The sequence below is a fragment of the Carlito syrichta genome, unplaced genomic scaffold (genome assembly GCF_000164805.1).
Source record: "Carlito syrichta isolate Samal-C Ts95f unplaced genomic scaffold, Tarsius_syrichta-2.0.1 Scaffold287984, whole genome shotgun sequence".
NCBI classification, from domain to species: domain Eukaryota; kingdom Metazoa; phylum Chordata; class Mammalia; order Primates; family Tarsiidae; genus Carlito; species Carlito syrichta.
Window position 1 is genome coordinate 154,292 of NW_007232080.1, and position 19,478 is coordinate 173,769.

The window sequence follows — 19,478 nt, forward strand, 5'->3', positions numbered from 1 at the left end:
GATACAACGATAATAAACATAATTAAGGGATTGATCCGGGAGAAAGAAAACAGAGAAAGAGTGGCAGGGTCTGGCTGGGAATAAACCTACAGCCATCTTTTCCCACAGGAGTCAGAAGGGGGAAAGAAGGGGTGCTCTCCTGGGAAGAGAACCAAATGCACCATGTCACACCTCCTGATTCTCCAAGAAATGTAATTCTCTTAAGAACTTTCAACATCTTCCACGTCATCTGCTTCAAATCTACAAAATCTACCATAGCTGTGTTTCTTTGATTGAGAAAACATCCTTTTCCTACAATTTGCAAATTCTCCACATACCTATCTAACTACTGGCTCATTACTTGCCACAATCAGCCCCTCTCCAAGTTCAGACTTAATTCTCTTTCTGAAAGTTGCTAACCTCACCAACAATAACTCCAAGCTTCTCTCAATTACCTCCTGTAATTCTGCCATACTGCCTTGGATGAAGCCATGAGCTGCCATGATGAACCAGCCTTTCACTGCAATGAGTAAGGACAGGTAGTCCATAACTGGGCTAATCTAATATGGACAGTCCTACATGCCATGGTGTCAGTCTGAAAATTCCCAATCCAATCCAATGCTGGCGAGGGAAAGAGACACTGATAAGATGCACATGCTTTTCAGTTTCTTTTTCTAGGAAATTCGTGGGGATCAATGAAAAAAAAAAACAAGTACTGTAGGTACAAAAACAACTCAAAGAATCCTTTCTAAAAGAAGAGTTGTATTGACTAAGAATTTCAATTATTCAAAAATATCCAAAACATCCCCTTCTAAACATGGGTATATTTGAGTCTACCAGAGCTGTGGTAACAAAGTACTGCAGGCTGGGTGACCTAAACAGTAGGCATTTGTTGTCTCACAGTTCTGGAAGCTGGAAGTCTGATCAAGGTTTCGTCAGGATTGGTTCCTTCTGAGGCTATAAGGGAAGAAAGGCTCTGTTCAGGCCTCTCTACCATGCTTGTAGATGGCCATCTTCCCCTGTGTATGTGTAATTCTCTGACCACATTTTCCCTTTAATAAAGACACCAGTTGTGTTGGATTAGGGCCTAACCCAAATGACCTCAGTTTAACTTGATTACCTCTGTAAGAAACTTTTCTCCAAATAAGTCATATTCTGAGGTACTAGGGGTTAGGAATTTAGCACATATACTTGCGGGGAGTGGGGGGCACAATTCAATCCATAACAATAGGTTTAAGAAAACCAAAAGCATTTTACTAGAGTATAATTTTCTCAGGATAAATAATCATGATAGTCCAACAGAATTCTTGCTTTTCCCTCCTTGGAGATAAGATATTTCATTTTGTGCTTTCCCTATATCTTGCCTTAAAGGCTACATAAGTGCATTTCAATTAGTCAAACATAAGAAAACAGGTAAAAGCAAAGTGCTTATTTAAATTAAGTTCTACATGAGTTTACAATACTGTGCTTCTGAGCAAAGTTGTACAGGAATGTACTGAGAAGTAACTACAGACTTTGGAATAAGAGAATTGGGAGTAGCATCTTAATAACACCAAAACTAGGTTTACAGTTCTGATTCCGTGTGTCAAACATTTCTGAAGTAGAACCTGAGTGAGCTCAAAAAGACAGTTCAGCTGTGGCTGGCGGGGAGCGGGCAAGGGTTAGGAAGTTCCTCTTCAGTCCTGCTCAGCATCAATACGGAGTCTCAGGCTGGCATCTCCTCACATGCCCTCTCATTCTCACCTGCTAGCCACATTGTTCTTCAGTCCAGGGTCGGAGAAACTGTTCCATTTTTCAACCCTGTATTTTATTTCCAACTGAGGGTCTCAAGAAGATAACCTTTTAAACAAACCTGGAGGGATGAAAAAGCCAAACACCCCCAGACTATAAAAACAAAACCAGCTATACTTCTGGTTTCAACTCAGAGAACCTCCACTTAAGTACACATTTTTTCAAAGATCTAGAAGGCTGCTCATTTTGTCCATGGAATGTTCTAACCAAGGATGGCTAAAGTTTCAGCAGCACTAGTTTTCAGGCGTTTGAGTCGCAAATCTTTACAAAAGCATCTTCCCTGAATCTTTCAGCCACTTCTAGTCACTGACATACCAACCCCCTCTAGTCACTACTGGTTCAAAAATCTTTGGTTCAAAAACTGCTCAAGAGACTAGTAAACCTGACCTGAGCAGGTATTGAGGAGGCTGGGTATGTCTGCCAATGCTAGGTAAGCCTCAAATGGCATTTTTCTATCCTTTAGAAATGTTTTATAAAGCCTAAATCAAGACTAAAAATCTGGTAGGCCTTTTCTATTTTGCACAAAAAAACACAATTACTCTTTTTTTTTTTTTGAGTTGGTGTCTCACTCTGCCACTCAGGACAGAGTGTGGTGGCACAATCACAGCTCACCACAGCTTCAACCTTCTGGGCTCAAGTAATCCTTTTTCCTCAGCCTCCCATGTAGTTAGGTTACAGGTGTGTGCCACTACACCTGGCTAGTTTTTTTATTTTTTTGTAAAGACAAGGTCTCGTTATGTTCCCCAAGCTGGTCTCAAACTCCTGGGCTCAATCAATCCTCCAAAGTAGATTGCTTCCAAAGTGCTGGGATTACAGGCACTGTGCCCGGTCAAGAATTAGTTATTCTTAAATGTCTGGTACCATATTGGTAAAATGAGAAGATGTGTTTACTTATCTAACATATACCCACTCCATCTTGGTGTTCTTATTATTATGTCACTACGAATTCTCTTTTATACGAAAAATTTATGTAGATTATATTATTCTGTTATTCTATTACTCTTATTACTCTGTGTAAATTCTATTAATATGTGTTCCCCTAAAGGATATGCTGAAGTCCTAATGCCTAGCACCCTGGCAGGAATTGGAGCTAAACTGTGAGAGTAAAGCTGTGATGCTCCTGTTGCTTTTCAACTGAGAGGCCGCAGATACAAGCTATGAGACCTTATAAATTTGGTCTTTGCAGAAGTCATAAAGTTAAGACAAGGTCATTAAGGTGAGCCCTAATCCAATAAGACTGGTGTCCTTATAAGAAGTGAAGGGACACAGACAGACATGCAGAAGGCGTCACACAGCAATAGAAGCAGAGATTGGACCCATGCAGCTGCAAGCCAAGGAATGCCAAGGACTGCAGGGGCCACCAGAAGCTAGGAGGAGCAAGGAAGGGTTCTACCTAGCGTTTCCAAGGGAGCATGGTCCTGCTGACACCTTGATTTTGGACTTCTACCCTCCAGAACTGTGAAGGAATATGTTTCTGTGGTTTTGAGCCAGCCAGTGTGTGGGACTTTGTTATAGTAGCCCTAGGAAATAAATATACTCTATAATACAATTCAGGATGTATTTCACTTAAAAACATGTTTGAACTCAAGCTATGATAACGTATTTATAAAACAATCTACAAAGTCAAGCCGGCCAAATGGCAGGCTGCACTTCCAGCCTCATAGCTTGTATCTGTGGCCTCTCAGTTGAAAAGCAACAGGAGCATCACAGCTTTACTCCCACAGTTTAGCTCCAATTCCTGCCAGGGTGCTAGACACCGCCTCTCTTCATGCAAATATATGTGTTCATTGTGATTGAGGTTTTACTTCAAAACAGCAACATTTCTAAAGAAGGGATATGAAAATGTGATCTGTTCTTGCTAACCACGTCCACAGTTAAGAAGTCATGGATGGCATTTCCTCAAACCTGCCTTTTCTAAACCTCAACTTCTTGCTGAGTTATACAAAGAAACCAGGACAAAGGCCCACCATCTGCGTTCTACTCTCAGTGCAATGCCTGTTTGCTGCCTTTTGTACTCATGTTTATGTATTTCTTTGAACATCTCTCTCATAGGCTGCTCTCTGACTGCAACGAAAACTTTGTGAAAGATGTTACGCAGACACAGTGATGTCTGAGATGTGAAATGCATATCACCCTTTCCCCTGGGCTCTCTTCAAATGCAGGATTCATTTCATCCTCCTCTTATGCTACAATAATCTATCCTTCTCACTTGATTTAAATGGCAACTGCTGTTTACAACAGCAGCTTGACGTTACAACTCTTTTGTTCCCTGGAGAACCATTTCATTCTTCTAGGTTGCCTTAACTGACATCTGACTAAACTCAATTAGGAATCACTTTGGGAGAGGTAGAGAAGGCACCGCCTCCACGAAGTGAAGGAAAGAGGGAAGGACAGGAAGACCTGAAAGGAAGAAAAGCTAGAGGAATGAGGGGCTGGGGGAAGCAGGCCGAGATGCTGAGAGGAAAAGAAAAAAGAAATAAAAGACGAGAGAAAGCAAGGAAATAGAATGCAAGTAAAACTGTATTGGGAGCACACTCAGAATAATAAAGTAGCATCGTAATGTACTTTGTAAACTATAAAGCACAATCAAAACACAATGTGGCATTATTTGCAATATTTAAATAGGGATGTGTGTGTGTTTGTGGATATGAAAATCAGTCGGCACAGAGATCCCTTGGCAGTGCAACCAGGAGCCCATTCTAAGCTGTGCAAATTAAAGTAGGTTCTTTGGGTCTGTTGCAAGGACATTTTTCTACTGTGAGTCACTGTCATCGAACCAGTCCTGGCGTTGTTACCCAACAACTCCTCAGTGCTGAGCCCCTTACACTCAGTGCTGGGAGGAGTGCCCACTCTGATGATACTGGCTCGTGCAGCGGGACACCTTCCTCCTGGCGAACAGCTAAGACGCCTGGTAGTGCTCCTCTGCCCTGCTTTATAACAGACAGACTGGGTTTGGTGATGCAGGCAGTCTTCTACTTAACAGTAGTCTATATTCCAAGAGCCCGTTTCCAGATTGTTTCCGAGTTCCCGGCAACTAGGTCAGACGCAGTGCTGCCCCTTCTAGCTATGTGATCTCAGCAAGTTACTTAACCTCTTTGTGCCCCAATCCCCTCATCTCTAAAGTGGAGATAGTAATCATATCTCACAGGGCCTTTGTGAGGAGTAAATGAGCTATTACATATATAATACAGTGAGCCCCAAACAAGTATGTGAAAACTGGGGGAACATGGAGCAGTCAGCTTGCTCCCCAAGGCCTGCTTAATATAGAATAGAATTTACCTTCAAAACTTTTGCATGTCTTTCCTATGTATAATTTTAATCAAAAGCACTATCCTTAGTCATAACTGAGATCCAGTCTCTATATGCAATACACATACTGCAGATCTGTGTTTATTGTATAAACAAGGCCTCGACTTTTTTTTTTTTTTTTTTTTTTTGAGTCAAGGTCTCACTTTGTTGCCCAGGCTGAAGTACAGTGGCACAATCATGGTTCACTGCAGTTTCAACCTCCTGGGCTCAGGCTATCCTTCTGCCTTAGCCTCCCAAGTAGCTGGGACTACAGGCACATGCCACCATGTGGCTAATTATTTTATTTTTTGTAGAGACGAGGTTTTGCTATGTGTTCCAGGCTTGTCAACTTGTTTGATGAGCACTTAATCAGGAAAAAAAATGAACACTCATTCCTAACATATGTGATATTTATGTTTTAATAAATAATGTATACTCTACTAGTATAGTATGTTTACCAAATACACAAAAAAATAGAAAATTTGAAAGGATGAGATAAAACATGCATATTCAAATATTTTCTTTCGTATCCTAATCAACTGTCCTGAGTCCTTTACTTTGAAAGGCCCTGCTATAACTCAGGTAATCCAATCTACATAGGGGTTAGTCTTAGCCATATGACTAGCCCTGAACAAAAAAAAGGGCATGGAAAGTATCATTTCTTGGCAAAAAGCTTTCAAGATAGTGTGCAACTTGTTGATTCAACCCTCTTCCCCTTGTTAGGTAGCCAGCTCTGATCCAGGGAGGAGAGGCTCCTGAGTCTGAGAAGTGAATGAGGATAACAAAGGGCAGAGATGCAGCCACTCAGGATGTAGCACAAGTGTGAAACAAACCTCTGTTGTCTGCTGCTGCAGTATAACTTAGCCCATCCTAACTAGCGCTGGAATCTTCCTTGATGAGTTGAAATTAATGAGGTTTAATGTAATTCTACTGTGATGCACAGTATGCTCACCTAGCAAAACTGAGGCATATATTTTTAAAGTCAACTGTAAAATTTCTAAATAGTTCCATTCCTTTCTTCCATATTTTAACACCACTTCATGCCCCATGAAAATGCTTCCTGAGATCAAGGTTTCAAATGATGGACCAACCCTGATTATCACAGCTATTAGCAATTTCAAATGTGTACGCACTAATCACCATCTAGTAACTTTTCTGAAGAAGTGGAAGGCATAGGCTCATCAGACACAAATGCTTCTGGTATAGTTTGGAAACTTTGAAGCAGATCATTTTCTGGTGACTAAAATAGGAAGATGCCCTTTAAACGGACCACAGGAGATCGGCATTGCTGAATATAGTCCTAAGTGCCCTGTGGGAGAACCAGCTTTTGCCCTGTGTGCTGGTGTTTTCTCTGGGAAAAATGGATTTTTCTCACTCTGCCCCTGTTGTATTCCCATGCCACATGATGCAATGGCTGTGTTCTTGGTAAAAAATATTCAAGCTCTGACATCATCATGACCATGGGCATTACTCATAGCATGCTCACAGGCCTGGCAAGGCACATGCCGTACCCTCTTTATCACTGAGGTCAGCAATCAACCTAAAAATAGCCATACTCACACACCCAGGGTACCACTGATTCAAGAATGGCCAAACAAACATTATTCTGGACTCCTAACTTACAGGCATTTTAGATTGCCATTTCTAGAATGGAGGCATATGCGTGTTTATCATTTCCTGGGTTGGTAGGGGGTGTGGTGATGTACTAATTTATAAATAGAGATCTGCAGATCCTTCAAGGAGGAATCCTCAAAAATTACAAACCAAGACTCAAGATGCCTTCTGATTTGTGACTCCAAAGTGACAACCTAAAATGTAATTAATGAGACTATCTACAAACGTGAGTCACAATTATAGTCATAGTTTGTCAGACTATAATATAGTCATAATTATATGTCAAACATATCAAAATAAAGAGGGAGAATGTTACAAAGACAATTGATAGTGGTCTTAGAAGCCCAGAAATAAGAGTCACTGATTTTTCACTGTTAAGGGAGGAAGATAGTATTTGATTCTAGATGTCTCATTCAGGTTCTTTAAGAGAAATATGCCTTGAACAGAGAATGTTTCCTAATTTATAAAGACAGTTAAAAGCACAGAATGCTTACACCTTTTGCTTAAATTCTGTGTTCAATAAGCAACTTTCTGATCTCTTACGGGATTCCAGAAATATCTTCTAGCCAAGGAGATAATACACTTGCATGTATGCCTAGCCTCTCTGGATGCTAGGGTCATCTCTCTCTTTAAATGATTCAGATAGATCGATCAGCCTTTAATAAAATGAGTTGGTATGAATTAGTCCTTCAGAACCTAGTAATCCTTGAATTTATGAAGTGAAGTCTCCAAATCTGCAGAGGATTCCGGAGGCCAGGGTGAGTATCCAGAAACATCTGCTGAGAGCCTACAATGTCCAAGCACCACCCCAAGACTTGTAAGCCGACTCCATGCATGGTGCAAAAAAGACTATGTGCTTTTTCAAGAGATCAACATGATGAGATGAAGCGAGACAAGGAAAGATAACTGACCACAAAGTTGTAACTGTCGCCCAAATAATGGTACAGAGTTCAGAAGAAGGAAGGAGCACTCTCAGGGTCGGTGCCAATCTTCACACAGGAGAGAACCCCAAAGGGAAGAAGAGGGTGGGTCAGGGGACAGATCAGAACCGTTTTTATTTAAGTTTTATAAGCCACAGGACCAGGGGTGGTTTGCAGATACAATATAAAGCATAATATACAAATAAGATAAAACAGATCCAAGCCCATCTCAAGGCAACATCAGGAAGAACAGAACTGTGACTACAGCCGGGAGTACCTGTGGGGAGTGGCAAATGGGTTTGGAAAGATAGGCTGGAGTTGGAATGTGGCACATCTGTGGCGCCTGGTCTCAATTTTATCCTGTAGGCATCAAGGATCACAGGAGGTGATTGAGGGGAAGAGAGAGTTGGTCCGACTTCCAAATGGAAAATGGGACTTGTGTGGTCAGGCCTCAAGTAGCCCCAGTGGAGATGCACTGGTAAGGTGGCGGGAATCTGCAGGAATGGCATGGACAAGATGCTGTGAAGACAAGACCCAGAGACTTGGCACTGATGGGGGAAGGAAGAGGGCAGGAGAGGAACCACGATAAGGTGGTATAGGCACAGGTGACAGGAAAATGAGGAAGTGGCTGGTCCCTGACTTCAAGTGGCAGAGGAAGGCATGCCCTGGTGGGCAGTAGTCCCTTCGCCTTGAGCAAGGGCATCCACAGGGGCCTGGCGACTGTGCTGTCCTGAAGGAACTCTGGCAGCAAAACGCTGAGGGCACACACTCCTGGCAAAGATTCCCTCCGGCCTGCCCTGATTCCCAGTGAGTGTGTCTCCAAGGCTGGAGCTGATTGAAATGAAGTCAGCTTGGGCAGTCCTCTGAGTTACTGTCTTGTGATGACGTTGGGAGGATGCTATTGAATAACATAAAACCCTAATTCTAGAGTCACAACATACAGCAACCCTTGTAGAACCACGGGGGTCAACCGAGACAATTTAGTCAACGAGGGTGCCTCATGTTACATAGAAGAGACTGATGGAGAACATCTGAATTTATGGTTTCCTTCTGATAACTGAATGCAGGGAAGCTCTCTGGTTCTTTAACCAGCATCAAACACACTCAATTACTCCTCCAAATGAGCTGAGCAGGCCCAGGACTAGAAGTCCCTTATCAGTTCTCTAAAGGTGGTGAATGGCAGAAACTGTCGTGTCTTATACCTACGGCACTCAGCTGCTTGCCTTGTGGTCCTGAACCTGCCAGCCAAGCCCTTTTCATTGTTTTAGTTAAGCAGAAAATGAAGCTATAAGCTCTATTTCCACTCTCTCTGCATGAAGCCGCTTCACTTTTCTGACTTGGCTCAAACTATATGGCTCTTATAAGATTCCCACCGAGGACTTCAGTGACTCCTACCTTGCTAAAGATTTTTCTCTTCTAAGACTTGCTGAGTCAAAATAAAAGGTGCAAGAAAGTATGAGAATACAGTCTAAGGGACAAATTGAAATATAGAAAAGGATAAAGGAATATTAAGCCTGTTGATTTGTTTCCTGCTTTTATGACCACAAAGTCCTAGGAATGGTGGGGGGGCGGGAATGGGACATGACAGGAACTCCTATAGAAGTCAAGTCAGCAATCCAGGAATCTTTTCCACACCTATTCATGCCATCCAATCCCATTAAGTCACCAGGAACCCACTGGATGATAAGCTGCTAATGCCAGTTAGTCTAAAAGTAGAAACCATTCTGCAATCTGCTCATTCCCCAGCTTTTCACCCAATCCACAGATGAAGATCTCCAGTAGTCCAGCTTTCCCCAGAATGCAGGAGGGTGAGTTACCAACAGTCAGGGTCAGCAGTGCTTGGGGTTGCAGGACAGCCAGTCCAGGGCCTGGCACATCTAGCCTCTGCCTCACCAGAAGTTGGGGCAGGAAGCTCCCTGAGCCCCACTGGTACTGGGCGGCATGGAGTTATTTATTCAGAGTTATGGGCCATAAAACAGAAACAAAGAACAAGATGAGCATTTTCCTAGTTGCAGGCTAAAACTTGGGAAATGTTATTAGAAAAAAGAAAACAGTGCTGCTGCTGGGGAGGTCAATTATTTTTTTTTTACTAAAAAAGAAATTTTTTCCTGCCCCTCCCCCCTAGCCATTCCTAGATTTCACAGGAAATCTTTCCTGATGATTTAAGAGCAGAGCCACACCTGCTCAGAGACCAAATGTAGTACAGGAAGAAGTTGCACCTTGAGTTATTCAGCCAGCAACAAAGGCATAATTCTAAACTGAGGAAATTCAATCCAGCCTGCAGGCCCCCAGGCCAGATCTATCTGCATAGGCGTCAGAGAAAGGATTCAAGTCTGGAAAGAAAGGCCATAGTGAAGAAGCACCCTCAGCTCAAGACTTCGCAGTCTATTCCATATGCTTTCCCCAAGGACAAACGAGCAGATCTGGATTCACAAACAAGACCTGGGACCACACCCCACAGGAACAGAGAACCTCACTGGGTCAACTGACAAAAAGGAAACACAAATTGTGGATCAGATACACATACTGTGTCAGGGTTACACTCTCTGAAGTTGACCACTGTCCTGCAGTTTGGTGTGAGAGTGTCCTACACTCAGGAAATACACCATGAAACATCCAGGGGTAAGGCAGTGCTGCCCAGTGGACCTCAGTGTGACATTGGAAATGCTCTATTTCTCTGTTGCTTGATACAACCACTTGTGTGGCCATGGAGCCCTTGAAAATGTGGCTGGTGTGATTGAGGAACTGAATTAAAAACCTTAATTTAAATAGCCACTTATGACTAGTAGTTACCGTACTGAATAGTGCAAGAATAAAGGGATAAGATATTTGTAACTTAATCTCATTTAGAAACAATAGCATATGTATGTGTGTATATATACACAAACACATGACCAGCAAAAGTGAGACAGCACACACAAGTGCATGACAAAGCAAATGGGGCCAAGGGGTAACAGGTGAATCTGGCAAAGGGTGTAGGAAATAGTCTTTGTATTATTTTAATTTTTGCAATTTTTCAGTAAGTTTGGAATTATTTCCAAATAAAATGATTTTAGAATGTATGGGGATGAACATTTATTCATTAACTACTGAAATCGGGCAGGCTCCAGCTAGCACTTGCTTGCAGGTAGGAGCTGGAACTTAGGATGCTCAAGACATTTCCAGATTTTGAACATACATCACAGATGCCACAGAACACCCAAAGTGCCTTCTGGAGTGCTGCTCTTCCAAGCTCACTGCTTGTGCTCCTTTGCCAATGGCAGGATCACTGCTTACCCTCTCCCTGGAAGGACTTTCTCACCTCTTTTCACATGCTCTCTAGTCTGTGTATGTCCATGAAGGACTCAGTTGTAGCTGCAAGTTCAGAGCAGTTCCCTCCCGCCAACCCGCCCTTTTTCTCCTCTGTGAGACTGTTGTACAGACTGGCTTCAAACTCCTGGGCTCAAGTGATCCTTTCGCCTTAGCCTCCTGAGTAGCTGGGACTGCAGATGTGTGCCACCACATCCAGTAGGGAAATTTTAAAAAATAACAGTTTTAGTGACATATAACTCACATATCATAAAGTTCACCCTTTTCTTTTCTTTTCTTTTTTTTTTTTTGAGTTGGAGCCTCGCTCTGTCACCCAGGTTGGAAAAGTTCATCCTTTTAAAAGGTATAGTTCAATGGTTCTGAATAATTGTGTAGCCATCACCACAATCCAATTCCAAAACCTTTTCATCATTTTAGTCAGAAGCCCCACCATTAGTAGTCAATCCCCATCCCCTTTCCTGCAGCCCTAGCAACCACTAATCTGCTCTGTCTCTGTGGACTTGTCTATTCTAGAAATTTCATACAAATGTATCATACAATTTGTGGACTTTTGTGTCTGGTTTCTTTTGCTTAACATACATTTTTCAGGGTTTCCTCATGCTGTAACATGTATTAAAACCTCACTAGAATCTCATTCCTTTTTATTGGAAAATAATATTCTATCGAATGGATGTATACCTGTTTATCCACTCACTAGCTGGTGGACACTTGGGCTTTTTCTACTTCTTGGCTACCACATATAGCACTGCTATTGAACCTGTGGATAAGCCTCTGTGTGGACACGTGTTTTAATTCCTCTTCGGTGTATACTTGTGATGGAACTGCTGGGTCATGTGGCAACTCTCCTTATGAGGACCTGCCACCTGTTTTCTAGTGTGGCCTCTTGAAGTCCCCAGGAGCCATGTCCTAGAGTGGTCCTAGGCAAAGCCCACAGAAGACCATTCTCCAGAGATGCTGCCCTTCTGTAAAATACCAGTCTCAATGCAAAGCAAGAGTCAGAGTTTGTTTGATTCGAGGTAAATAAATTAGAGAAGCTGTGACTCGCCCAGTGCCAGCAGCATACTTAGCCTTGTATCGTCCTGGAGAATGAGCCAGCACCTGGCACGGCAGATGGGGGCTGGTGTGCCACGTGGTGCCAGATGAAGAGGCGCTCTGTACAGAGTGCAGCTGTGGCAGGGCACAAACTGGAGCTCTCTCTAGCATGCCCTCACCAGGGCAGAGCTGTCCGTGCTACTGGTCAAGATCTCCGAAAGAGTTCTTTGCTGTCACCCATATACAAGTGCCTGCTAAAGAGACTGGCAAGGAGAAGAACTGGAGGGCTGAGGGCCGTGAAACTCAGCGAGCAATCAGATGAGGCAGAGATCAAGAAAGGCTGGGTCTTCTGGGCCTGCCCACCTGTTCATCCTGATATAGTCCAGAGTGAGGAATCAAAATGGTGCACACATGGGCTAAGGCCCGGGAAGGAGCCAAGTCTACCAGTGTAACGGGTGAATCAGTCCCAGGCATGTCCCTTCTGAAATGGCAGTGAACAAATCCTCAAGCTTCATGTTTAGGCACTGAACTAAATTCCCAAGCCAAAGTACAAATTCCAAAGCTAGTCAAGCAAGCCTAAGGAGGATTTCTGTAGAGGGAAGACAGCAAGGAGTCCTGGAAGGGCTGGCTCTCTATTAGGCTCCCTTTGAAGGTACTTTCTTCCTTCCACCCTGGGGAGACCCTCTGCTTCATCTCAGAGTTGCTATGCTAAGTGTCATGGGCCCCTTCTGCCGTTCTGAACTCCGCGCCTTGCATTGTCCAGTCCTCTTGCAACATTTAACTTGTCCTTCACTTTTGCCCCCTTGGGACAAGCTTTGTTGGCAGGCTTAGCATTATTTTGTTTTTTAAAGAAACCACATTCCAAAAGCAAACTGTTACCTATCTAATAAACACAACTTAACCACATCTTTACGCTGGAGGATGCAGAGTAGAAGGCAGGCAGCTTGAGATCCTGACTACGTCCTACTGACCCACTAACCTCCACACTCTAGCCTGTACCACCTTCATTATTTCTCCAATTCTGTGAATATTTAGAAAGTCAGTATCGCTCTAAATTCCATAGGTAATTACTCCTGTCTCATAGTGCCCTCATTCTTCCAGTCACCATTCAATAAATACCCATTATGATTACCACTCTTAACTTCTAGGTGTCTGTGATATGCTTAGCTTTGGAAAATCATAGAGAACTGAGTCTACAACCTGGCATGATAAGAAAAAGTCTGAGGAAACAAAGATAAGAACATGGACTTGATCTTTTATATACTCACCCATCTAATCCTCACAGCAATCCTGGGAGGACGTTATTGTCATCTTCACTTTACAGAAGAAAAGAGACTCAGAGAGACTAGCAGGATTAGCTGCCCAAGGTCATGAGCTAATAAAAATGACAGAACCCAGATTCAAACGCATGTCAATGTGATCCTAAAGCCTGAATGTTTTTCATTAATAATATAAATAACATTTTAAAATAATCATAAGACCTTATTCAAACACAATATGGTTACAATTTGTAGAAGAACAATGAAGTAGGAGTTAGAAAATTTGGTTTCAAGTCTGGCTTCATGTTGACTTTGAGCAAGTCACTTAATATTTCTGAACATAGATTTCTTCATCTCTAAAGGAGGCAATGCTTCCCAAATTGTGTTTAGTGTCCTGTGAGGAGTTAATAACTACTATGGAAAAAGAAGAAAGAGAATTGAGATGAAAACAGTTTAAGCAATGCTGGGTTAAATGAAATTAAACTGTTTTCTTTATTGCAGGACTTCTCAGAGCCTTTAATATATTAGGGCACACTGTGAATTTCCAAGAAGGTCATACAATATGTTCTGTGACTCAAATGAAGTTATCAAAGGAAAACATTTTTTTTAACCATACAATGTGCTTTTTTTTTTTTTTTTTTGGTCAGGACAGGAGATTGAATAATAATGGACTGGATAATCTGAAAGGAATCTTCTAGCTCTAACACTAAGTTTCTGATTTATCTTACCTTTCCAAATAGACAGCAGACTTTCTGAAGGTAGAATGTGCTTTGCTGTGAAGTCAAGAGAATAGTAGTCAAGTAGAGGCAGGTCAGAATGGTCAGAGAAGTGAAAGGAGTGAGAGGTGGTTCACTGCAGACAGCTGTTCCTGTGAAAGACTTGCACATCTAGAGGTATCTTCAACCCTTTAAAAATAACTACATATCATCCAATTGCAATTGGGTTGGCTTTGTTCCCCAAAGCAGATTTCCTGGACACTAAAGAGATTTTAAACTATCTTGACTGACTTAAGAGGAGGAATCAATAACGTCTGTCCATGATCCATCAAAGCTATGTCTAAGGAAAGGCCAGGTCTGTAAGGCAGAACCAGGCTCAGCAGTTTCACGAATTGGTGGCAGTGGCTCTCTAGGGTACTGTCCAAGTGGGACTATCAAGGCCCTCACTTCTTTGTAAGCACCTCTTCCCCTGGTGTGCAGGAAGAATCCCTAACCATAGAGATCCTGAGAGGTTTCAGGGAAGGGCAGGAGACCCTGCTGAACTTTGAGAGATGGGCTGGGTTTGAACCAGCAGAAAGGGGAGGGCTGCACACATCAGGGTGGAGGGACAGAGAAAGAGGTCAATGGGCACAAATGCAAAGGGACAGCAAAGCACAGATCATGTCTCAGGGGCACAGAGAACATTCTCAGAATAGAGAATAATGTCGAGGTCCTCTAAGAGGCTTCAAAGGTTTCTCATAAAACTCCCTTCTCTATAAAACAAACACATTTTTCTATATGACTTACAATTGCCAGATCATTTTGGAAAATACACTACTCATCTTGGCAGTGGCACTGTGGAGAGAAGCCAACACTTGCAGATAGATCTTGTGGTCCCCAGTCCCGAAATCTAAATGACCACAGCACAGGATGGAAGATATCATGCAGCAAAAAAATCTGTACAACTATCCCCTACATCCTCCATCTAGAAAACTGCCCCATGGATTCAGCCAGAGCTCACCTCCTGATCCTAGCCATCCCCTGCAGTTCCAAGTTCTAGATCTAGGCATCAGGATCAAAATGGTTCAGGGCTCTATGCTAAGAAAAGCTCTGAACAAGACAAAATAGGAAGGTTTAAGACTCAGGATGCTGAGGATTAAGTATCTGGGCAATCAGTTCTTGAGGTCACCAAAAAGATAATAGGCTTCTGTGAGAACTCTGGAATGAGGAGCTGGCATCAACAGCACATCTACTTAAAAGACAAGCACAATATCCAGAATATATATAGAACTCATATAAGTCAACAACAACCAATTTTTTAAGTAAACAAATAATTTGAATATATATTTCTCCAAAGAAGACATACAAGTGGCCATAATAGCACACACTCATCATCATTAGCCATTGGGGAAATGCAAATCAAAACCACAATGAGCACCTAGAGACTTGAAAACATATGAAGGGGTATCTTAAAAAACACAGATTTATTTATTAAAAATTATAGTTTTCTTACATGTTTAAACTTCAGTCACCTTCAAAGTACTCTCTGTTTGATGCAATACAACTATCAAGATGACATTTCCACTACTCAAAAAGTTTTTGAACTCGTCGATTTTGATGCTTTTTAGTGTTTCTGCCATTTTTTGTTTTACTTCTTCCACATTGGCAGAATGCTTCTCTTTGAGGACTTTTTTCATCTGGGAAAACAAAAAAAAAAGTCTCTCGGGGTGAGATAAGGTGAATAGGGTGAGTGGGGTATGGGGGGCATGCTGTTTTTGGTCAAAAACTGCTAAACATTCCACATGGTATGGGGCAGGTACGTTATCATGGTGGAAGAACCAGTCACCTGTTTGCCACAACTTGGGATATTTCTTCCACAAATCGTGACACAGTCTTCTCAAAACTTCCAGATAAAAGATAATTCCAGTTTTTTTGTGTTCCCCCCTTGTATGTCCACACAAAAACTTGTCCACAAATGTTGACAGTGGCATTATTCACAACAGTCAAAAAGTATAAACAACCCAAATGTCCAACAAGTGATTAACGGATAGGCAAAAGTGGTATATTCGTATAATGGAATATTATTTGGTAATAAGCAATGAAGTACTGATACCTGCTAAAACATGAACGAAACTTGAAAACATTATGCTAAGCAAAAGAAGCCAGGAACAAGGACCACATGCTGGATGATTCAATTGATATGAAATGTCTAGGACAGGCAGATCCACAGAAATAGCAAGTGGATGAGTGGCTGCCAGCACCTTGGAGGAGAAGCAGATGGGGAGTGACTGCCAATGGGGATGGGGTTTCTTTCTGGGGATGAAATGCTCAGGAATTAGATAGTGGTGACTGAGGCACACTTTAGTGAATAGACTAAAAGCCCATGAATTGCACACTTCAAAAGGGTGAAGTTCAGGAATGTGAATTACAAAAGTAGATGCCTGATACATATTGTCACCCGATGAACCCGAAATCCATATCATCATCCCATTTTACAAACTTGAGGACTAGCAAGGAGTACCTTACTGGTGTGTCACACTGCTAGCCATGTGGTGGACTTAAGGGAGTGAATTTCGACTAGGCTTGCTAACTCCAGAGGCTATGCTCCGCTCAGCTCCCCACGCTACCCCCGCCAGGATGACAAGCTCACCAGCGACTGCAGAACGGTTCCTCTGGAAGAAAGATCACTCCCTGGACAAAGGATCACTGACCTACATAAAATGCTAGTGCTGGAAGTCACATTAAGCGGCATCTCGCCAAATCCCTTCATTTCACAGATGAATAAGTAGAGTTTCAAGGCACTGTACTGACCTGCCTGCCCAACCAAAGCAGTGAGGCTGGTGGGCATAGTCACCCGCGTGTCTGACAGAAGACAAGCTGGTGTATTGTTCCCTGCAATTAGTTAGGAATCAAAAAGCAGATGGAGTTCACCCGGTTGGGGCACACAGGTCAACAGGCATTCACCAGCCTTCAAACATGCCAGCCTCATATCCAGGTCCCAGCTAGAAGATCACTCAGGCTGGTTATAGCTCACATTATTCTGTGGTTCCCCTGAAATTTCTCTTCTAACCCCAGGAGTGCTCTGAAAAGTCCCACCAGGGTGCGATTGTTCCAAGAATCCCTTGGAGCTTTTGAACTACTTAGCAGGAACAGGGAGTTCTGGATTTAGCATTCAAGTGTGATGATAAAGGCTGGGGAGACTGAGGAAGAATGTTTCTGCCCCCTAGTCTAAAGTGACTCTATGGGAACCACTCAAGAAGGAAGAGAAGGAAAGTGAAGCCAACAATTTCACAGAGGCTTGTGCCTGGGGAGTCTTTCTACTGCTGCTTCAGTTCTACAGGAGATGTCCTGTTTCGAACTTAAAGTGTCTCAAATCAAGCTCATGACCCCGCCGTCTGCCATCCCACAAACCTGCTCCTCCTTTCACTCCCCCTTCCCTTGTGACTACCTTCCAGTTTCCCAAGGGCCTGAGCTATGCACCCTGGCTCACTTTCTACACCAGTCCCCCTCAACTTCCAGCAGTTAACTGAGGTCTGCAGGCTCTAGAACCCAACTTGTCCTCTGCATGCTCACTGCAAGCCTTGTCCTGGGGGTTCAATAAATGTTTACTGAATTGTGAGGTCAATCCTACCCACTACTAGTAAAGTCCTTTACAGAAAGTAGCAGCCATGACAATTAAAACACAGAAAAAGAGAAGAGGAGATAGATACACTCATGCAAATGGATGACAGAGGTTATTAAAGCAAAGCTGGAATGGGGGCTTGCAGAGCAGATGGAGCCAAAGGCCGCTCCTTGCATGTGTTCTGCTGGAACAGAAAGGCAAACCAGGACTCTGGGACTGCCAACTACATCTGCAAATTACTCATTATTTCAGCATCATCTCGCTGAACGCTCCACCTACTGATGGCTACTAGAGTCAAATAATTACATTCCAATGAAAAGCCTGTGACCTGTAACTTGTTCCAGTCATCCCAAGCGAGATGCCCCATGTGTCCCTGTCTGGAGCAACCTCCGGCTCCCTCGCCCCTTCTCCACATCAGGACCTTCTTTCAAAGACCAGATCAAATGACATATCCCTGGTCATCTGGGACCTCCAGGCTCTCTCTTTGTTCCTCTCTAACGGTGCTCACCACGTATTACCTCGCATCACTTGATGCCTTTTGTTGCTTTGTTTAATCTTGCCCGCAACGAGTTTATAAGCGAGAGAGCGTGTGCTCAAGTGGGCTAATGTATGTAAAGCGGTCAAGCTCAGAACTGGGCTTGGCATCTTGTCAGCACTGTCCATGCAAGCATTAGCTACTGTTAGCTATTAATACTTCTTCATGTGCCCCACATCCCAAAGCATGATGCCACACACTTGGTACAAGCTATTAAATATGCTGAAGGTTGACAACAGGTTTCTTGCATCCTCTCTTCTCTTACTCACCTCTTCTCTAACTAAAACTCCTGCCCTCCAAGACCAGGAATTCTGGCTGCACATCCCCATCTCACGGTGTGGACAAGTGAACCTAAACCCTCCCTCCAAGCCACCCCCATCACAGTTCAGAGACTAGGCTGCACAGTGAAACGGGGTCAGGGAGAGGCAAGCACTATCCAGACACAATGTGTCTCTGCACGCCACCCCTACTTGTCTTGGGGCGAGAGAACTTACAGGACTTGATGAACCATTTGCTTCTCTCTCAAATCAAAGTGATAACTAAGTAGAGCTGAAAAAAGCAGCAATTTAAAAATTATACTGGGCACTGAGCCAAAGCCAGTGGTGACACAATGGCAACACTCATTTGTCCAGGACTGGCCAAAACAGTCACAAGGACTCGTGCTTTTCAGTGTGAAACTGCATCTAATCGTGCCCAGTTGGAGTTCCATTTTAGATTCTGAAATATCCCACATGCACGCTCTCCAAACAACATCCTCTGGTCACACACTCTGTGTGGCAGCCATCGATTCAGGGGTGGGGGTAGAGTGGCAATTGTGAGAAACACAGTGACGGTTGAGCTCCAGTAGCTTTATCAGGCATCTGCACTCAACAAATCAGTAGAAAAGATTCCAGTGGGGCTCCCTAGCTCTGGAGAAGGTGGACTGAATCCGGATATCCCCATCTTCATAGGTGGGGACTAGAGGCCCCTCAGGGTACCTCAAGGGCAGCATACAAAGCCTGAAGAGAAACTACCCACAGACCTAGCTTCCTCACTTCTCAAGTCTGTACCTGCCCCAGCTCTATGAGCATTAAATTAGCCTAAGAGAATGTGAGCTCTGAGAAGAAACAGCAAAAAGCCTTTTAGCAAAGCATCTTTTTAGCAAAGCATCCAGAAAACTCTGCCTGTGTTAGTTCACTCCCACCAGAGCCCCTGTAGCTAAGGCCAAGACCACACATGAGGGCACCAGCAAACCCAGGGTGACCAGTTAGCCCCAACCTTCCTGTGATCTCTACTAAAAATTCGGGCATCCTCTGTTTTCTCCCTTGGGCCTATCCCACTGCTCTTCTTATGTTCCAGATTTATACTGTCCAATACAGTGGCCATTATCCCCAAGTGGCCATTTAAATTTAAATTAATTAAAAGAAAATGAGTTGTTCCTTGGCCCCATAAGCC

General features: G+C 43.2%; 1 protein-coding gene across 3 annotated transcripts in view; it reads right to left on the reverse strand.

Moving 5' to 3' along the window:
• HIPK2 (homeodomain interacting protein kinase 2) overlaps positions 1–15,440 on the reverse strand; it is a 153,369-nt gene extending 137,929 nt beyond the window's left edge. For all 3 annotated transcript variants that reach the window (XM_008053244.2, XM_008053243.2, XM_021710062.1), the window contains exon 1: positions 15,401–15,440. The gene's annotated coding sequence lies outside the window, so the exon portion shown is untranslated. The remainder of the gene's footprint in view (positions 1–15,400) is intronic.
• Between the last annotated feature and the right edge of the window lie 4,038 nt (positions 15,441–19,478).